The sequence below is a fragment of the Ursus americanus genome, chromosome 14 (genome assembly GCF_024610735.1).
Source record: "Ursus americanus isolate L20-20 chromosome 14, mUrsAme1.1.p, whole genome shotgun sequence".
NCBI classification, from domain to species: domain Eukaryota; kingdom Metazoa; phylum Chordata; class Mammalia; order Carnivora; family Ursidae; genus Ursus; species Ursus americanus.
Window position 1 is genome coordinate 26,662,448 of NC_142140.1, and position 19,846 is coordinate 26,682,293.

At 46.9% G+C, this 19,846-nt stretch overlaps 1 protein-coding gene across 5 annotated transcripts in view; it reads left to right on the top strand.

The window, feature by feature from the left end:
* Positions 1-19,846, top strand: part of PRICKLE2 (prickle planar cell polarity protein 2) — a 311,761-nt gene that overhangs the window by 285,691 nt on the left and 6,224 nt on the right. The window lies entirely within an intron of this gene.

Genomic DNA, 19,846 nt, shown 5'->3' on the forward strand with positions numbered 1-19,846 from the left:
CAATATCTCATGGGATTTCCTCCCTCAAACTCAAAAGGTTTAGAGTGAATCCTTAACACTTACTCTAAAGAAAATGGCCATCAGGTCTTCTCAGTCTCGTTTAAGGGAAAGTGTGATTGGACACATATTGGTGAGCTGTAAGGTAGATGCTAAAATATTCAGACACTGCTTCTCAATCTTGGCCACACGTGGAGTCATCTGGGGAGTGGAAAGAATACCGATGCCTGCACCCCATGCCTAAGAGTCCAGTGTAACTGGTCTGGCATTTGGTTTCAGCAAGGGGATAGTTTCATGCTCCCCCATAATTCTATCAAGCAGACAAGATTGAGAAGCAAAGTATTAAGGCAAATCCAAATTCTTCATTAGGGGCATTTGTTTCTAGCTTCTGGGGTGATCTGTGAGGTGGTTCTGCTTTTATTGCCCTACTTTGGCCCTCTCTCCGTGAAATGCCGCATCTTCGGGGAGAAGCTCCTTTGTGAGCGCACAGAAGTGTGCTTGGGTAACATCTGTGCTCTACCAGTGTGCTATTAAGGTGATAGTCTCAAGAGTCGGATAGACCCCTGTTAACTCTCAGCTCTGGCTGTTACCAGCTCTGTGACCTTGAGCAAATGATCTAAACTTCTTGAGCCCGTATTCCCCACCTATACCAACCCTGTCATAGGACGAAATGAGAAGACACTTAATACATTGCATAGATCACAGTAAACACTAAAAAATGTTTGTCCCCACATCAGTAGGGGTGGGGAATATTCTCAGGACCCATGTATTTTGATACTGTTGTCAGTTAAGACTAAAGTAGAAAAGCCAAGCGGGCAATAACAACAACAAAAATTATAGCTGTTACCCCTTCTTGGAGGTGAGAGAGCCAAGAGTCCAAGAATTTAAGGTCACATAGCTAGTGAATGGGTTAAGTAGGCTTTGCCGGTCTACACCTGTAACCACTACCCTGTATTTTCCTCCATCAAATAAAAGCTCTTGAAGAAGAAGAGGATTTCTTGGTGACATCACCCCTTAATTGTGCCTGAGGAAAGGGAGTTTACACAAAGCTTAGGTCTTTCTCTGGGGGGAAGGATTTTCCAGGGAGACATCGGCAGGTACAGCCAAAATGGACAGGGTCCGGGGACTGCCACAGGCCCCTCAAAAAATCATCTTCCCCACCTTTCATTGTTCGCATCCCTTCTTCACAGCAGCCAGCCTGGGCTCAGCCAAAACTACCTCACCAGCCGCCATTGCAGGATGAGAGCAACGCGCTAGGGCGGGGGAGTCCCACCTCTTCACCCTCCTGCTTGTTGCTTTGCCTTGTTCTAGCAGAACCAAGATCTTCTGCCACTCCGCCTCAAACAGCACTGATCCTGAGCTGCGTTTCCTAAGCTCTGTTGTGTTTTGAATAAGGCATGCCCTCTTTTTAACAAACTAAACCCAAGACTCTCACACCCCCACCCTGCCTGAGTTCCTCATTCTTTGCATTCCCACCCTCTCATTCAGAGACCACCGTCTGTCCATCCCCAAGGCAACGAAGATCTCCTGTCACAGAGCTGACAGCTGTGAAGCCTTGTGAGTGGGACACTGTGCTAACTCCTAATGTAGACTTTTCTTAGTTAATCTTTGTAATAACGCCTTGGAACATACGTATCATCTCATCTCCATTGCACAGATAGGAATCCAGGTTTTGGAGGTATTGAATAATGTGTTTGGGACCACAGCACAGCTGATGGCTTGAACCAGGGTCCTAGTGCTTCAGTCCTGTCCTTCTACATGTAACCCCGTGCTTCTCAGGGAGGGTGATTTTACTCTCCATGGGACATTCTGCATTGTCTGGGAACATTTTGATTTGTAGTGGGCTAAGTCTGAGTATGCCTTTTAAAGTGCGCCTAGGCCTCCCCAGCTATACACCTCTCCCCCCATCAGGGACATATAGCCACACCTCGCCCCACCTGGATGATCCCTGGTTTGACTTTGCCAAAATCCCTACCTCGCCTTAGCAACAGAAGTTGAATCTGTCTCCAGAAGGTTCTTTCTGCCCAAGGAGAAGTCCCATGTATGTGTCGTACCAGCGTCAGGGACTCCACTGCTCTCGGCGTGAGAAAGCAGGAGCAGTCCTTGCCCTGCTGTTTGGCTGTGGGCACTCTCGGACCACCCCAGCCTTCCTGCTTCCTTTCCCCTCTTTCTGCTCTTCCTCTTCCGCTACCAGCACCTCTTCTCTGTGAGACTGGAGGCTCTTTCCATGGGGGCAGCCCGAAATGCTGCAAACTCATAAAAAGAACAACGGGAAGCTTTTTAATTTTTTTTTAATATTTTATTTATTTTTGGGGGGGTGGGGAGAGAGCACAAGCAGGGGGAGCGGCAGGCAGAGGGAGAAGCAGACTCCCTGCTGAGCAAGGAGCCCAATGCAGGACTTGATCCCAGGACCCTGGGATCATGACCCGAGCCAAAGGCAGACGCTTAACCGACTGAGCCACCCAGGCATCCCAATGGGGAACTTTTTTAATCATATAAACTATGAGGAAATCATCTGGAAATCTGACCTCAACTGTTCGATTAATCTGCTCCCACTCAACGCCCCGTCTCTAGTTGAGGGTTTCAGTTTAATTAGTGCCTGCTGCCTGCTTCCTGAGTCTGTTTATTGGGAGACCCCAAATCACAAAATAAGACCCAGAGAGAGAAAGCAGGCCCGGAGTCCACATTTGCCTTCGTCTGTTGTCTTCAGCATCGTGGCCTGCCACGACTCACCAGGCAGGACATGGCTCCATAGGGCACGTGGGCACAGTCTCCAGGTTGTCAGGAAAGGCATTGCCTGCTCTGAGCTGGACAGGTAGGGTCTGTCTTTCTGGCCTGGGAGGTAGAAGAGCTCTGAATTCTGTCAGGCTAACTCAGATTTGCGCTCTCCCTGTGTGATCTGCACCCCCCCCCCACCTACCCCCCCGCCCCAACCTCCCTGAGCCTCCAACTCCTCTTAATTTTAAAAAAACGAGAGTATAAAAACCTACTCTTAGGGGATTCGTGAAAATCAGATGAGGTTGGATGTGTAAAATTGTTTAGCTGTGTGCTTTGTCCATGGTAAATACTCAAATTTGAATTTTTAATATGTACCTCTTGTGAAATACCAATGGAGAAAAACTTACGAAGGGCAGGACTTGGCTGAGGGGGTGGAGGGGAGGAGCGGGGGACAGTGCTGGTGATAATGGTAGTCTTGGTAGTAATGGCCGTAGTTACTGACTAACTGCTGTGGATTGGGGCTAAGCCTAGAGCATTAACATGCATTAGCTCATTCGGTAAGGGTGAGGTCTAGTCGCCCCCCACAAAATGCTTCCCTTCCCTCTTCCCTGCCTTACATTCCTCTAAGCATGCAGCACTATTTGCCACTTCAGGCTTATTTTGTTGATTGTCTCCCTCCCCTACCTGGAGGAAACAGCTTGAGGGCAGAGACTGGCATCCGGTTTGCTTTCACTGCTGTTGCCCCAGCAGCTGGCACGTTGTCTGACGCATGTTGGGTATTTGGGAAATCTCACACATGGTAGGCAGTCATGAAGTACATGTTGGACAAATGAGCTTCCATTCTGCAGATGGGAAAACAGAGGCCGAGAGAGGTTAAGGGATTTGTCCAAGATCACACAGCTGAGGAGAGGCAGCCCGAGTCCAGAGCCTTTAAACACCGGGACACGGTTCCTCGTACAGCGTTGTTTGGCCATAGTGATGACCACCATAAATGTCCTTGTGGCTCATACTTAACACCAGCCCTAGAAACGGCACGTCCTTTGTCTGGGTTCAGAGCTTTGGGGTAAAGGTGTGGGTGGAGACGGGACAGTTTGAGATCTGGAACCACCGGCCCTGATTTCCCGTGCTTCCCTGTGAACTCCAGATATATTCCATCACAAACAGTTCCGAATAACTTAGCACAAGATTTGGGGTAGAATTTGTTGTCTTTGCTGTGTCTCATAGCGTTCTGTCAAGGGTAGACTTTGTGCTCAATATCCTTGTCCTGGGCTCCGTTTCAGCCCCGGAGAAAGCGTCTTGCGTCTAGCTCTCCTGAGAGGTGGGCCAAGGTAAAAAGGGACGGGCTCCCAACTTTTTCCGTGTAATTTTATTGTCTTCTCTAAATTACAAACAAAAATCGTTTTTATAATATTACAAAATTACAGAAATATATACAGGTGACCCTTGAACAAAATGGGGTTGGGCGTACCAAACCCCTGTATAGTCGAAAATCTGCATGTAACTTTCAACTCCCCAAAAACTTAACTACTCAAAGCCTCCTGTTTCCTGGAAGCCTTACCAAAGACATAAACAGTCAGTTAACACGTTTTTTTTATATTAAATATATTCTATACTATGTTTATACAATAAAGTAAACTAGGGAAAAGAAAATGTTAAGACACTCATAAAGAAGAGAAAATACATTTATAGCACTGCGCTGTATCAAAAAAGAAAAAAATCCATGTATAAGTGGACCCACACAGTTGAAACCCATGCTGTTCAGGGGTCAACTGTACTATATAAATTGAAATCATCCCATAATTTGCATCCACCCACCATTAGGTGACTATTCCATTAGTATTTGTCTCTGGGCATACACTGACAGATAAATGATTATGAACAAAAAAGTCATCATACCATTTCGCAATGTTTTTTTTTTTTACTTAACAGTAAATCTTGTTCCTCTTTCCCTGTTGGTGTGTGTAGCTCTAACTTATATGAAGCTACATGGTGTTTCATTGTATGGTGGCACCACCATGCTTCTAACACATCCCCTATTGCTGGACACTTGGATTTTCTCCAGTTTTTCACTGTTACAGTTTGTGTTTCGGCACACATTCTTTACTTGTATTTGCGTGCTTGTTCATGTTTTTCCATAGCATTAATCCCTAGAAGTGGGACCCTCCAGACCAAGGGATAGGCACATTGCAAGTTTCTGTAGATACTATCAAATTGCCTTCTTCGAGATAGTATAAATTTGTACTTTCATCGAAAGACAAACTCTGAGCTGGGCCCTTGGTAGGACCAAAAATCCTGCTTGAAGACGGGGACTACAGAACATGCCCAGTGTGGTCCCCCACCTGCTCTGATATTTGGGGGTTTTATGTGCTCCTGGAGCAGAGAACAGCTCTGATGGCCCAAGAGTTGGAGTCAGACCAAGTAAAATCCCTCCCTGTCTACATTCTCCAGCAGCCTGATAGGTTTCTCGGGAGCTAGCCATCTGAACAGTTTCCAGGGGAGCTGGGTTGCCATCCACCCTGGCTGGGTTGGCACAGGGACCACACTTAGTGGCAGGGGCCGGGGAATTAAGTCATCAGTCTTCACCAGCCAAGATCTGGTGGGAAAGGTAACACAGACTGTCCTGGAAAGCCTGCGTCTGAGAGCAGCTCAGGGCTTGGCAGGTCGCAGAATCCTCGCACCTTGCTTGGCACTGGCGAGGTAGAGTTATATAACAGGCGGCTTTTCAGACTCTGAATTCCAAGGTTGCCGGCTACTGAGGGGGGCTGACCTGTTTATTTATTCACAGTCCTCTGACTTCAAAGCAGTGGGTTTTTTTAATTTGAGAAAGGCATCAACATCAACCAAAACACTCATTGAAAATGCAGTGTTGAGCTCCACTCCCGAAAGTCCTGATGCGGTAGGTCTGGGACAGGAACCTGGACACTGCATTTAAAGAAGCTGCCCAGGCGATTCTGAAACAGGTGCTGTCAGGACCCCACTCTGTTTTCAAGTGAGCCTTGGCCGTTCCGTTCTGACTTTCTGGGAACAAAGCCCAGGCTAACAGGGACTGCACGATCCACTCGGGACCTAGCAATAGGTTTGGCGCAATGAGCAGTGATGAAATACACAAATCTTGGGTTTAGGTCTCTCCTTTTCTCACTTTCTTTCTGTCAAGAGATGACACCCTTACATGTTCCCTGACTGTCTGGAAATCTCCTAAGTGTTTTCATTTCAGACAACACTCCAATCCTTTTCCTTGCTCTCTCGTTTACCCCTTTGATCAGACACCGTTCCTTTGGGGATTAGGCTGCTGGTACCTATATGATAATCCATACTGATCTGATAATGGGAGGTGTCTTGGATCATAGAATCAAAATCACAAACTTTCACAGAAATGAGTGAAGGAGGGCACTGGATGGCTCAGTCGGTTAAGCGTCTGCCTTCAGCTCGGGTCATGATCCCAGGGTCCTGGGATGGAGTCCCACATCGGACTCCCTGCTCAGCAGGGAGCCTGCTTCTCCCTCTGCCTACCGCTCCCCCTTCATTTGCTCTCTCTCTCTCTCTGTCTGTCTCTCTGACAAATTAATAAAATCTTAAAAAAAAAAAATGAGTGAAGGGGGTCAAAAGGTACAAATGTCCAGTTATAAATAAATCCCAGGGGGTTGGTGCCTGGGTGGCTCAGTCAGTTAAGCATCCAACTCTTGATTTCAGTTCAGGTCATGATCTCAGGGTTGTGAGATCAAGCCCCACATGGGGCTCTGCACTCAGTGCAGAGTCAGCTTGGGATTCTCTCTCTTCCTCTGCCCCTCCCCCGTTCTCTCTCTCTCTCTCTGTGTCTCTCTCTCTCTCTAAAATAAATAAATCTTTTTAAAAAAAATTTTTAAAAAGAAGTGCCTGAGTCACTCAGTAGGTTGGGTGTCTGCCTTTGGCTCAGGTCATGATCCCAGAGTCCCAGGATCGAGCCCCACGTGAGGCTCCCTGCTCAGCAGGGAGTCTGCTTCTCCCTCTCCCTCTGCCCCTAGCCTCCACTTGTGTTGTCTCTCTCTCTCTCTCTCTCAAATAAATAAATAAAATCTTTAAAAATTTTCAATTTAAAAAAATAGTAAGTCCTGGTGATGTAATATACAACATGGTGACTGTAGTTAATAAGATGGTATTGTAGATTTGAAAGTTGCTGAGAGAAGAGATTTTAAAACTTCTCATCACAAAAAAATTAGAACTTCATATGGTGATGGAAATTAACTAGACTTATTGTGGTGATCATTTTGCAATATATTCATATATCCAATCATTGTGTTGTACACCTGAAACTAATACAAGGTTATATGTCAAATATATCTCAATAGAAACAAAAGACAAAAAAGGCTTTTGAACCATCTTTAAAAAAAAAAAATCACAGAGTCACAGCTGGGAGAAGGTCAGAGAATCTCTAGTACAGCTTCAGAAGAGGAGCTGAGGTTCAGAGGGGAGAAGTGATGTATTCAGTCTTCCCGGAGTGTGCAGCGGAGCTGTGACTGGACTCCAGGTCCTTCCCTATCCAGACCAATTACTTTTTCACTATCCTAGTCAACACGGTTTACAGGAAATGTACATCCGTGGAATTTCACGAAGGAAATGAAAGGTTTGAATAAGGTAAAAGGGGAGTGGCATGTCTGGTGGGGTGTGGGCAGGGGGAGGCACATGAGGCATGTCCCGTGGATACGGAATTGAAAGGAGTGCCAAAAACTCAGTAATCAAGATAAGCAATAGTTCACTGCAGCATTTTGAAGAATCAAAATTCATGCAAAAATCCATGATTAACAAAACTTAAAAATTGTAAATAAAGACAGGATCGGTTTTACTGATTATTTCTTTTTTGCCCTATGCTTCAGTTTCCACTGCATATGGCACTCTTCTGGCGAAAGGGATAGAAATTGTAAGCAGATATGTTTGGATTTGAACAGGAAATCATTGTTAAGCCACTGTTTCCCAAAATGTGTCCTTTTGAGTGTGGGTGGAGCCAGGTGGGGAAGGGGCTCTATTGTCAAAGTATCTTCTTTATGGTAATTCCTACTGCACTTAAGCCAGTTAAAGGTTTTGGGAAGTGCTTCTGAAATTACCAAAGCTTGCTTGTGTACAGAATCCTTTCTCGCATCATCCAGAGAGGATACTTTGGAAAAGCTTCCTTAACTCCCAGACTGGGATATGTGTGCCATTGGCAAGTTAGAAGGAGAGAGGTTTGAGGGCTTTGGAGAACTCTGGATTCCCAGCGCCTCCTGGGCTAGCAGCTGCTTATTCCATCTGTGTGGATGGTGAGACCAGCCAAGCCCAGGCTGCCTCAGGAAGCCTGGTGAAGGGCACAGATCGAGAGCAGGAAGGGACGTTTGCATGCCCAGGTTCACGGTTTTTATGCTTTCTAAGAACTCAGTCCTGGCTTTGGTCTTGTCAGAAGCAGGGAAATGGGGGCACCTGGGTGGCTCAGTCAGTTAAGCATCTGCCTTGGGCTCCGGTCATGATCTCAGGATCCTGGGATCGAACCCCGCGTCCGGCTCCTTGATCGGTGGGATGTCTGTTTCTCCCTTTCCCTCTGCCCCTTCCCTGGCTCGTGCTCTCTTGTGTGCAAGCATGCTCTCGCTCTTCTCTCTCCCTTTCTCAAATGAATAAATAAATTCTTTAAAAAAAAAGAAAGAAAGAAAGCAGGGAAATGGGTTGGTGGCAGCTTCATTTATGTTGATAAGTGGAGAAGAAGGGAAGAGGGTAGAGCAAGGCTGTACTTTCTCTCCCTCTTTCTCAGAGTTCTTTGGTCCCCTGGCCAGAAACTTGGGGGCATGACATGCTCAGGAATAGCACTCTGGTTGATCTGCGATCAACACCTTCCTGGATGTATTATGAGAAACAAGGGAAACCAAGCTTTCTTTCCAAGTTCATGATAAAGGAAAGTACCCAGACCTTTGCTATTTCAAGTGTGGTCTGTGGACCAACAACATCAGCATGTCCTGGGGGCTTGTTAGAAATTCAGAATCGTGGACCCAGCCCCAGATGCAGTGAATCCAAATCATCATTTTAAGAAGATACTTGGTTGACTTGCACGTCGGCTCAAGTTTGAGAAGAAGCTGCCTTTGGAAGTCTGGAGAACTAATTCAGTCCCTGCCTTTGTCAGATTCCCATCATCATCCATGACCTTGGGCAAGTTGCTTGTCTCTTTTTTTTTCTCTTTTCAGTTCTTCACCTGTGGGTACCACACTTCCTTTCCCTCCAGACATGGAGGGAGACACCAATGAAGAGTATCTTAAGTGCAAATTAATAATAGAAGTAATAATGATTACTTGAAACTTAATTCTTACCCAAGAATTATATTCCGTAGCTTGAATTTATAAGATCTTGATGAAATCCCAAAACCATGTCTCTTTCTATACATGTATCATTTTGCATGCATTCATTAATTCATCCATTTTTCATTCCATCACCACCCTTTCAGCTCTTCATGCCATCCACCCATCCCTTTAAAGCCACGCCATCTACCTGTCCTTCATTGTATCTTTTCACCCATCAGTCAGCCCAGTCATTGGGTCCGTCATACATGATGTCATGAACTTTTATGCCAAAAACAGCACTTTGTCAGTTCCCAGCTGTGTGTAAGTAGGATCTTGAGAAGTAAGGGTCCCGAGCTTTAAAGAGGACATTGTATACTGCCCCTCAAATCTATTAAGCACTTTCATCCAAACTTTATCCTCTTATCAATCTGGCCGCCATGGGTGGGAAATGCATGTGCGTAAGTGGGGGAGAGAGGCTTGTGGACAGGTAGGTGGGATATATGTGTCAGTGTACCCAGGAATGAGACCGTAGGTGGTGAATGTCCTTGTGCGTTCCAATTTAAAAAGGAAAGAAGGGAACGTAACCCTTCAGACCAAGCAAAGCCTAGCATATTTACTTCCGGTTGGACCCACAGGTCCCAGCCATACCTGTCTTGTGTACCAGAAGGGGGTTGCGTTATACATATTCACCTTTCAAGCTGTCGTGAGTACGTTCTTGCCTCTCTTTGTGATCATTTTTAATAAAGATTTTATGGATATGTAACAAGCAGAAATGTGCAGGAATCATGAGTTGCAGCTCAATGAATTATTGCACTCCTGCACCACTGCCCAGGTCAAGCACTAGACCACCCCCAGGCCGCAGCAACCCCCTCATGCCCCTCCTGCCCGCTGCCCCTCCCTCATCTCCAAAGCAAGCGCTGTCCCTACTTCAAACAGTCCGGATTCGTTTGGGATGGTTTTTAAAGTTATATCAATGGAATCGTACTATGTGTGTTCTCTCGTGCCTGGCGCCTCTCACTTGAGTTTCGTCCAGGCTGTTGCGTGTAGCAGTCATTCATATTTACGCAACAGGAAGTTATCCATTAATGAAAAGGACTTTGTGAATTGTGGCCCCTGGTTCAAAGCTCGAATGTGTGGATGGTTCTTCACTTCTCCCTTTGCCTCCCGTGTCTCAGATCTCTGACTAACGCCCGGTGGCCATATTCCTTGTGCTCTTTCTACTCACACAAATGAAAGGCAGGAAGTAGGAGTTCTGAAGTGGCTGCTGTGTGACCTTGGGCACGTTATTCCAGCTCTCTGTTCCCTACTTGAAAAACTTGCATCTCAATGCTTAGCGCTCTGACAACAGGCAGAAAAATACTTGCAAAGTGACAAATAGGAGGTGAAAGACGATGAGAACATTCCGGCCAATGGCGCTGCAGCAGCTGTTCTAAGTTGGTGTTTTCACCCACTTCATGCTCACTGTCACCGGAAGTGAGGTGGAGTCTACTCTTCCCATGTTACAGATGAGGGAACTGAGGCACCACGCAGGCCAGGGCCTTGCCTGCGGAGGCAGAGCTCTAGGAGACAGAGCGGCAAAGTGACCGTCGAAGCCAGTGCTCTCCGCCACTCCCTGTGCTGCCTCTCGGGGGCTTTAGTAATCCTGCAGACAAGCACGGGAGGGACACTTTCAAACCCCAGGTGGCCTGGAGGAACCTCCCTCTGGCTCCCGTTTGCCTCCCTGTCCTCACCCCGACTTACACTGTGCGCTGTGCTCCCGTGACACAGCCCTACTGTCCCTTCTTAGAGCACGCGTAACTTTCTCTGGTACAGAATGTTCTCGTTCCCTCTGCAAGGAACGCTTTGCCCACTCTTGGTGTGTACGGCTGGCTCCTTCACATCCTTTAGGTGTTAGGATAATTATCGCCCACCACCGCAGGGTTCTCTGCCAGTGCTCCATCTAGGTAGAGCTCATCTTTTATTCTGTCTCAGAGCATTGCGTTTCCTCCCTCCTGTGATTACAGTAACAGCTGTACTGATGTGCGGATTGAGTTGTCTGTCTTCCCTGTACCGTGTCAGATCCTTTTGAGGTGTCACCAGAAAGGGCCTGCTTCACAGAGCCTGGCAGGGGCAGGGCTTCGTCTAGAATCTTTGAAGAGACCAAACGGGTCTCCAAGGGCCTGGCTGCCCATTCTCTGCCGCTGGAGAGCCGTTGAGCTTCTGTCCTGTGTCGTCAAGTGTTTTCCTAAACATAGACTCCAGTGTGGTCTGCTTGTTGACTTGGGTAAATGGATTCTGGAAAGCAGCATGGGGTCAGTGTGAGCCCAGAGCAAACCCTGGCAAACAATCTTCACCTGGTTTGAATTTTTTATGCATCCTTTCAATTAGCAATAGGCTCTGTGGCTAGGCAGCCACAGTCCCCCACGGAGCCGGATAGGAGTTAAAATTCACCCCACATGTTTCTAGAACTGTCACTTCCTGGTCTCCCCCTTCACTACCTTACACGTCGATCTTTATTGGGGTAACTTTACGAGGAAGTTAATGAGCAATTCAGCAGATAGAAGGCAAGGGGCCTCCAGTCTGAATCAGGGTTTCGATCTTGACCAGGCTGTCTCTGGTAACTGTCCTGGGTCTGCCAGAAAAGCGGTTTTAGTCCTATTGTGACACTTGTCACTTCCCAACCACTCTGGCTCAAAGGCAAGTCTCTGGAATGGATGCTGCTAAAACCAATGCCTCTGTTGGGGAAACCAGCATTGGTCATGGCCTCCTTGAGAACCAGCTGGTTGTGAAGCAGCTGTTCTTGATTTGGGGCCAGTCGCACGGAGTGGTCAGGGACGGGGAAAGGGCCCTTCCCCGGAGGGGCATCCGGCGTGCAGTGGGGTGGTGTGAAGTCAGAAGCATGCACCTTCTCCCCCCAGCCCGCCTCAGCCTCCCTCTCGGCAGCAGCTGCCTGAAGAAAATTGTGTCTTGCATCTGCCAGCACTTTTCCTGGAACCCCAGGAGCAGATGGCAGACACGTGACTGTAAGCACTTATGACCAGCTCGTCGCTGGGGACCCACTAGACAGGCTGTGACCAGAGTTAAGGAAGAGAGCTGCGTCAGGGCTCGAGATTTCAAACGCTTCAGATGGAGGAGGAAAATGAGACAGTGAAGGCTTTAACCACAGGGAACTCTTGAAACCCACCGAGGGAGAGAGAGACTGTCAGGAGTGGGTGTGTTGAGGGGAGTTTAGAGAGGAGACAACTTTGCAGCTCCCTGATTTGGGAGACATTACCACCCCCAAACTCATCCTTCTCTAGAAAGAGAGGGTGTCCAGCCTGTCTGGTAGTCAGGCTCGCATTTGTGTGGTGGGGTGAAGCAGGATTGACCCAGCTTTGCTGGGAGGTCAGGAGCAGAGCCCTTCTGAGGCTGTGGTCCGCAGCAGCCCCAGCACTGGATCTATTCAAGCAGCAGTCCTCAGCTGGGGCCATTTTACTCCCACAGGACATGTGGCGCTGTCTGGAGACATGGTGAGTTGTCACAAGTGGAGGGGTGTGCTGCCGGCCTCTCGTGCGTAGAGCCCAGGGACGGCGCTAACCATCCTGTGATGCACACAGAAGCCCCCACACAGTAAAACAAAAATCATCCTGCCCGACATGCTAATCGGACCCAAGTTGAGGAACCCTGAATCAGTCAGCGTCTGAGGGCGTGGGGTTTCCTGGAGTCAAAGCACCTTTAGCTGCAAAGAAGATTGTCCCTGAACTCTGTCACAAGTCCGGCACCGTGTTCCTCTAACCCTCAAGGGCATGTGAATGACCACAGGCTCGAATGCAAAGGCAGGTCGGGATTCCGCACGTCTGGGGAGGACGCCGTTGCCGCTAGCCACATGTCACACTCTTAGTAGCGAGGAATTTTGAGTGTATCCATAATTGCTCCCTTTCCTTTCCCCTTCTCCCTCTCTTTCCAGCCCCACCCCGCAGCCTTCCCTGTCCTGCTCTGTTCGAACATTCCGTGCTCTGTCACTGAAGAACATGTGGTGGTGGTTAAACTCCACTGCCCAGATGACAGCTTCTCTCCAGCTGTTGCCAATTTGAAATTCTGAGTGTTGATGAAATCAATTGACTTAGTTGAAAAAGAATCCTAAGGGACCTGATCAAACTACCCCCACACACACTTGAATCCGCGTGTCCCTCAAAGACATTTTCTGCAGGCTCTGAGACACTCAGACTGTGCAGAGTGCATGACTTTGGGGAAGCTTGGGCTTGATTCAGCTTCTCAACCAGAGGTTCTAAACCAGAGGTTGACGGTTTCTAGAAAGGACCAGATGATAAATATTTTAGGCTTCGTAGGTCATACAGTCTCTGTCGTGACTACTCATTTCTGCCATTGTAGTAGGAGAACAGCTCTAGACAGTGTGCACGTGAATAGGTGTGTCATGTTCTAATAAAACTTTATTTACAAAAACAAGTAGTGATCTGAATTTGGACCATGGGCTCTAGTTTGCAAACCCCTATCCCAGACAGTTCCTACTCATGTCTCTGCTTCAGGAGAAAAAAAAAAAAAAGAGTCATAAAGGGAAAACCCTACCGCAAGAGAACTAAATCCTCATCATGAGTCGTAAATGTCTGGACGGCTAAGATGAGTAGTTATTCTTTCTTTTACTGCACAGAAATGTAAAATGAGAGTGCACCGTTTAGGCTGGCAGAAACACAGCTATGTCTTCCTGTGCCAGTTTTTTTGGAGAGGAGGGACAGGACTAGAAAGCACAGTAAATAAGGAACAGAAAGGTGTAGCAAAGGGCTGTGTTACCTTGAAGTCCGCATTGCCTTCTCTCCGGACTTGAGTGCGTACCTTCTGCTCTTAGAATAAACGGAGGGACGAAACACCACAAAAAGTGCCTTTCTTCCATCAGACCCAGGGCATTCTTTGAAGGTATTGATTTTTCTCGCTGTCGCCGCTTCTATGAGACCTTGCACTTGCAGTGCGGGGCTGTTGCTGAGACTGACATGCTCGTGTTGCTTACAGCACCCCGGCTGTAGCTTTGTGCTGACAGTTTAACCACATAGGAGCACAGGCGAAATTCCATGCGGACCTCTCCTTGTGGGGGCAAGGCCTGCGGTGCTGACAGAAACCTGCAGCCCCTGGGCATTCGTGTCGCTCCCAGCCACACCGATCCCTGGGATAAGGATAGATGTAGGCCATTAGCTTCCCAGTCACCATGGAGCCCTGCTCATACATCCTGCAGTATTTGGGGAGGAAAAGACCCTCTCTGTCTATTAAAAACAAAGAGTTCCCCTGGAGAGGGAATGACTTTGTATCCATGTCTCATGCAATCAGATGGGGTTCTTCAGCCAGCTTCTCCAGAATGTGTTGGGGTGCTGTGATCATGCCAGTGTCACATGTGGGGTCAGACTCTACGGGCTCCCCAGAGAATGGAGTTGGCAGTCTCTGCCTCCCCCACCACACCTGGCTTGCAGGCATGCACGTGCACACATCATGGCTTGGGCAGCAAGAAAATAAAGTGTGTCTATTGCAACAGGAGAGAGTGACATGTTAGAGCCCCATTTGGTTGGGCTCTATCAATATGCAGTGATTTGACACTGAGTCTCGTGCTGCACAGACAAATGGAATAAAGAGATGAATTTCCTCTGTGTAGAGAAGCATCCCCAGCTGCAGTTCGGAGGTGCAAATCATTTTAACAGCAGCTCCTCTTCAGTGAACATTGCCATGTGTCTAGCCTGGGTGGGTCGTCTTTCTCGGATTCGTTCATTCATAGGATCACACCTTGAAGCATTTGTTTGCCTTTACAGTTGGCTGGGTATAAAATTCTTGGGGCACGCCTTCTTTCACTGGCAGCTTGGGGTCTTGTTGACTGCTTTCTTCCAGCATATAGAATACCACGATACCAGGCAGCGAGATGAGGGCTGGCAAACAGGAGTTAGTTCCTCTTGGAGGTTCTAGACTAGCCCAGGAGTTGAAGGTGAAAGAGAGACCACACGGAGGTACTGCAATTGTGATGAGTCTTAACGAGGAAAAGTACATTTCTCCTCATCTAATGTTGCTACAACTTCCAAACTCAGATACTGTTGTTATACCCATTTTAGAGATGTGTCTCTAGAGGCCCAAAGATTTCCCCAAGTCACTCAGCCAGGGAGTGGCTCTCCAGCTCAGCTCGCAGGGAGGGAGGGAGGGTTTCTCAAGTTGAGGTATAATTGGTGATTGTCTTGGGCGCATGGAAGCTGCTAATTTAAACACATCTCCAGAGCTGTGATTAATAAGCCCATACACTTTGTGCAGATCGAGGAGCTAATTATAAACCACCCATTCTTCAACTTTAGAATTGGAGAAGCCCCAGATTGTAGGCCGCATAACGAATCATCACAGACAATGAGATTGACATGTGTGACCGTGAGTTTCTGTTCCTGACAGTTGGCATCCCCCATGTCTGAATTACAATTGGCTGTTCTTTAAGTCCTGGCCCACTCCAGGTCAGAGGGTAGCTGCTTTTTCCTCGCTGTGGCAGTGTGAGGCTTCATTGACCTTAATTCCGTACATATTTTGAGCACCAGGGGGGCACTCCTAGTTCTGGGGGAGTCCGATGAACAGGGGACATGATCCCTGCTCCCAGGGGACATCCATTCAACTGCAAACATATGAACTTAAGAAAGTAAGTCAGGATGGGGACGTTAGAAGTCAAGGCTACAAAGTGACTGTTCTTGGGGGGATAACTTGATACTTAGAGCAATCAGGGCAGGCATCTCTGAAGAGGTGACATTAGTGATGAGTGGAAGTCAACAGTGGAGGGGAGGGTTTTTCAAAGAGGGCTGGAATGGGCTTGCTGGTAGTGAAGATACAGCTGAAGCCAAGTAAGCTGGGAAGAGCATTTTGTGGGTGATCTTGGAGGTCCCTGAGGGTCTTGAGGTCTGCATAAGGACTCTGGACTTTGCCAATAATGAAATTAACCACAGAGATACCTGTTGAGGGGCAAATGCATGATTGATGCTCATCAGTGGGCAACGTCGGCCATTTCTGTTCATGTTCTGCGTGCGGGAAGACCCGGGAGAAAAATCTGAGTTAATCAATAAGGTTTATTCATAAGTAAATTAATGTATTAATAATGTCTTCAGTGAGCAGGTAGCATTTCCAATCCCATCCCCATGTCCCCGAGGGAATAGCCTATGTTTGGGATAAGCAATCAGTCGTAGGCCGTGGGCTGGGCAACGGGTCCCTCCTGTTCTTGACAGAGCATTTTTCTCTTCTGGGGAGGGTTGAGGTGGTTAAGGTTATCCTGAGATTGCCCAGAACACAGAAGTACAGCACGAGAGGGCAAGATCACCTCCCAGGGGGACTGAAGCTGCCCTTCTTCCTGTTAACCTCCTCACTGAAATAAGAATCTGTTCACATACAGAAACGCTTGACTTGGGGGCTTAGAAAAGACAGGGTCAGGAAAACAGCTTGTTTGGGAATTTATGGTCTTCACTCGCTTGTGGATACTGACCCTGATTCCACTCCAGGCCTTGAGGAGAGAGCCCAGCAAAGATCACTGCACCCACCTATAGCTTTTACTTTTCCCGGTGATTTTGAAGAATTTTTTTCCTTCCCTACTGGATGGAGTTCATCTGCTCCGACGACTCATTCATCATCCTTGGTTGCTGTCCTGTCCTCTCCGCCCGCAGGTTGGAGAGGTTCTGGAAGTGATTAGGCTGTCGTAAATCAGCTTTTATGATGTGCGTGTCAGAGATAAGCAGCAGGGAAAGTGGGAGTTAAAGAACTCATCCCCTCGTGCCCTGACAATTACCCCAGTAATAGAATTAAAAAAATCTATATGAAAGTGTCGTGGTTGGCAGAATAGTTTCTCCACAGGCATATCCAGCATTTAAATTTGGCTCTTTAATGAGAACACTGCTTTATTTTTATGCCATGTTATTGAGGTATAACTTATAGAAGGTAAAAAAACAAAATATTAAAACTGCACCTCGAGGATTTTTTTTTGTGTATCTTTTTATAACCATTACCGAGATCTAGATACAAAACATCTCCAGCACCCTCGAAGTTTCCCTTACGTCCCTTCCCGCTGACCTGACCGTAGACAGTCTCAGGCTGCTCTTGAACTTCATATAAATGGGCTCACACAGCACATACTCTTTTGTGTCTGCCAGCATTTTCTGCGACATTCATCCCCGTTGCTGGGTGTCGTTGTTCATTCTCGTCGTTGTGTGGAATTCCCCCATATGATGGTTCCTCAGCTGTGGCATGACTGACCTCTGGGGCTGGATAATTTTTTGTTGTGGAAACTGTCCTGTGTGTGCACTGTACGGCATTCAGCAACATCTCTCTGCCCTCTGCCCATTAGATGCCAATTGCATACACGGCCACCCCCCAGCCCCAGTAACTTCCTTGTGCATGGAAAACCAAACCATTATATATGCATACACTACAATTTTTAGGAAACTTTTTATTTCACAATAATTTCAAGCTTATTGCAAAAATGGAACAAACAATACCCAGAATGTACTCTTTACCTAGATTCACCTCTGGTTAACAGTTTACCCTGTTACATACAGTGCTATTTGAAGGGAGAGCAAGATATTTGCATGGTGTTGTGTTTAGTTTATCGTTGGTTCTCTCTTGTGCGTGCATGCACACACACACACACACACACACACACACAATGTATTCCTGAACCATTTGAGAGGAAGTCACATCCGGCTCAGCCATGTACTACCATATTCTTCCCCGTGTATTTCCCAAGAGAAGGGATCTTCTCCAACATTATCATAATTAACCACCATTATCAAAATTACCACAGTAGATTTAGCATAATATGGTTATTAATTGCCCATGTCCCAATTTTTGTCAGTCGTTCCACAGTTGTGCTCTATAACATTCTCACTAGAGAATAGGTTCCAGAGGGATCAGGTATTCTATATTGCTGCCATGGTTCCTTTGTGTTCTTCAGCATAGAACATTCCCTCAGACTTTTATGATAGTGGGGAAAAAATGGTTTAAGGCTATAGTCCCTTTTCTTTTCTTAATAGAATTTTCTTCATTTGGGAGTTTATCTGATGTTTCCTTCTGAATCCAGTCAGGAACACTGCATGAGCGACGTAGGTCAGGACCTACGTCGGGAGACACGTGATGTCCAATTCCACGTCATCAATGATTTTTCCTTACAAACTAATAAATACATGGAGAAACACTTAACACCATGCAAATATCCTGCTCTCCCATCAAATTTTACCCCCCTGACTTGAGCATGATTTGACTCTTGTGTGAAGCAGTCTTTACGTACAGGGGTTACAAAATGGTGGTCTTCCAAATCCGGCACCCCTTCTATGCGTACTCATTCTGCTCAACATTCTACTGTATACAAGAGCCTAGTCTTCTCCCCCATTTGTTTATTGGTGTATTTATCTGCTATCAGTAGGGACTCATGATTTCCTCTTTTTTCAGTGGTTTATGAATCATTACTATTTTTAATGTTTCGATGTTCAAGTGCTCAGCTTTGGCGAGTGAGAGCCCCTCACGTTTCATTTCCTTCGGTTCTGGCAGAGCAAGATGTTCCAGGCTCATCTCTTACCTTCCCTCCTCCTCTCCCGGAATCAGCCACCTCTCCAGACTCCTAACTCCTTTTAAGGAGGAACGGTATAAAAGACAATTTATTGATCCTTTTTCCTATTAATTGACATCTGAGTTCTTTATAGTTCCAACTTACTATAAAGAAAGCTTCTCTGAATACCCTTGTACATTTTTGGGACCTATAAACTGATTTCTGTTTGGTGTATAATCAAGAGTAGCAATGGAAAATCATAGAATCTCCACTCTAATTTTACACCCAACAGAAATAACACATAAGTCCACATACACAAAGGGACACAGATATTCAAAGCAGCTTCATTGATTGTGTGTGTGTGTGTGTGTGTGTGTGTGTGTGTGTGTGTATTTAGCTTAAACAAATATTGCTAGGTAGTTTTTCAAAGTGCTCATAGCATTAGTTTTGTCAGGGGAGTGGAGTTGTTGGCCCCAGCAGGTAGGGAAGAAAGACCACTGGCAGGGGTCATTATGGGCCATTGCAATCCAAAGACATGTTTCCTGCAACCAGCAATGGCAAAGTTGCTCATCTTCCAATAGATAATGAGTGAAAATGCCGAGATTTCACCACCTGGGCCGTTCTTAAGCTTCTCTTTCAAGAGTGCTGTTTTAGGGTGCGCAAAATGGAAGTTACTCGAGTCAGGAATCTCCCGCTACCTGCAAAATGGTTTTCATTTCAGTAATGCCGGTGACAGCACTCAGGGACTATGGGTCCATTGTTAGAGATACCCGCTGGTCATGGTGTTGTTTTAAAAAGTGCCTCCCCTGGGGAAGAAGGAGTATCCCAGAGTCCCACTCACATCTTCTGGCTGTTAGGGGCCCATTTAAAACCCTGGAGCAGTCATTTACTAAAGATCCTGAGAGAGTAAATATCCCTCTGTGTACATGCAGGGAGTCACTTAGTGTTCCAGACATTTGAGCTGTGGGGCTTGGGGACTGCAGGCACAGGGCGAAGCTGCTGGAGACTAACAGGAAAGTGAGTTGGTCTGGTATCATGGGATTAGATGCGAGGCTCAGTGTTGGTAGAAAGTGCTTGGGCATGGCCCAGCATCTGTCACTGAAAACTTCCACATCCAAAGTATCTGTTCTACGTATTTACAGTGCAGCATGAGATCAAAGAAGTAATTGAAGCATTTTGTAAAGTGAAATTCTAAACAGAGGAAGCATGCATAAGAAGTACTATGCGCTCCTAGTGACTTCGATGAGCCTTTGGAGGAATTAGTAACTAATAAAATGTCCCTCTGTGGATGCATTTTAACCAGGCGCCCTCTCTAGGTGGGCACTACCCCCCTGTGGAGTGGGGAGAACTC